Source organism: Coregonus clupeaformis, chromosome 28 (assembly GCF_020615455.1).
Source record: "Coregonus clupeaformis isolate EN_2021a chromosome 28, ASM2061545v1, whole genome shotgun sequence".
NCBI classification, from domain to species: domain Eukaryota; kingdom Metazoa; phylum Chordata; class Actinopteri; order Salmoniformes; family Salmonidae; genus Coregonus; species Coregonus clupeaformis.
The window spans coordinates 2,019,389-2,021,625 of record NC_059219.1 but is presented as its reverse complement, the minus strand read 5'-3'; positions in this window follow the sequence as shown (position 1 = coordinate 2,021,625).

The window sequence follows — 2,237 nt, the reverse complement described above, 5'->3', positions numbered from 1 at the left end:
GTAGGTGGTTATATCAACAGCTTTCCAGCCTGCAGTCCCAGAGAGCAGAACAGAACAGAGACTGCATGGCATAACGGCCAGTTTAAGTCTTTGTACTTTCCTCTAAAGTGGCATCACCCCATTATGAGTGGATCTACCTGGCAGGCCACATTATCCCTCTTAGCTTGCTGTGTTCTTGCATCATCACTCTCAGGGTCAGCCTGCCCATGCCTTCCTGGGAGTTCTGCCCTCATGCACACACACAAACGTACGTGCATACACACACACGCAGATGCGGACACACACACACGCACACGAATGCACACACACATGCACGAATGCAGGCACGCACCACACACACACATATACACATTTCACACTCGCACAGACACACATACACTCACCCACACACCCTCTGGCTTGCCACTTTAGCCACTCAGAAAGCATGGCCTGAAAAGCATCATCTAGCACTTCTCTGAAAAGGGTGTTTAAGCCACATGGGGCCCATCTTTAAAAAACACACACACTTTTCCTTAAGATACCAGCTGCCAAATTCACACTGGGATTGTGATGGAATGGTTGAGAAGCTAAAGAAAATATTATGCTAATTTGAGACTGTTCTATGTTCTCTTTCAAGCGTGTTGAAGACAAAAGTGAAGTGTTACAACGTTCATCATTCCAGATTATATGCAACATTAAATGTACAGTACTCTGCCCACCCAATGGGTACATCCAAAATGGCGCCACATTCCCTATGGGCTCTGGTCAAAAGTAGTGGAAAGGGTGCCATTAATGCTACATTTTCTCATAGTGTTCCTCCCCTGTACCCTCTCCTGTACTAAGCCCCAGCCGCCTCCTGTCTGTAGGTGCTACAGACAGTGCACAGATAGACATCTGGATGTGGAAGTAAACAAAGATCCTATAATGTGTCCCTTGGTTTGGATGAATAGGCCTCCCTCTAGTTAGGACCTCTGCACACTTACACACACCTCATCTCACATGACCTCACACAACTGATCTCTCTCTCTCTCTCTCTCTCTCTCTCTCTCTCTCTCTCTCTCTCTCTCTCTCTCTCTCTCTCTCTCTCTCTCTCTCTCTCTCTCTCTCTCTCTCAATTACATTTCAATTTCAATTTAATGACTTTATTGGCATGGGAAACGTATGTTAACATTGGCAAAGCAAGTGAAGTAGATAGTAAACAAAAGTGAAATAAACAATAAATATTAACAGTAAACATTACACTCAGAAGTTTCAAAAGAATAAAGACATTTCAAATGTCATATTATGTATATATACAGTGTTGTAACAATGTGCAAATAGTTAAAGTACAAATGGGAAAATAAATAAACATAAATATGGGTTGTATTTACAATGGTGTTTGTTCTTCACTGGTTGCCCTTTTCTTGTGGCAACAGGTCACAAATCTTGCAGCTGTGATGGCACACTGTGGTTTTTCACCCAGTAAATAAGCGAGTTTATCAAAATTGGGTTTGTTTTCGAATTCTTTGTGGATCGCTGTAATCTGAGGGAAATATGGTGTCTCTAATATGGTCATACATTTGGCAGGAGGTTAGGAAGTGCAGCTCAGTTTCCACCTCATTTTGTGGGCAGTGTGCACATAGCCTGTCTTCTCTTGAGAGCCAGGTCTGCCTACGGCGGCCTTTCTCAATAGCAAGGCTATGCTCACTGAGTCTGTACATAGTCAAAGCTTTCCTTAAGTTTGGGTCAGTCACAGTGGTCAGGTATTCTGCCACTGTGTACTCTCTGTTTAGGGCCAAATAGCATTCTAGTTTGCTCAGTTTTTTGGTTTGTTCTTTGTTTGTTCTTTCCAGTTCTTTCATGATTTGGTTGGGTCTAGTTGTGTTGTTGTTGTTGTTGTCCTGGGGCTGTGTGGGGTCTGCTTGTGTTTGTGAACAGAGCCACAGGACAAGCTTACTTAGGAGACTCTTCTCCAAGTTAATCTCTCTGTAGGTGATGGCTTTGTTATGGAAGGTTTGGGAATCGCTTCCTTTTAAGTGGTTAAAGAATTTAACGGCTCTTTTCTGGATTTTGATAATTAGCGGGTATTGGCCTAATTCTGCTCTGCATGCACTATTTGGTGTTTTACGTTGTACACGGAAGGATGTTTTTGCAGAATTCTGCATGCAGAGTCTCAATTTGGTGTTTGTCCAATTTTGTGAATTCTTGGTTGGTGAGCGGACCCCAGACCTCAGAACCATAAAGGGCAATGGGTTCTATAACTAATTCAAGTATTTTTA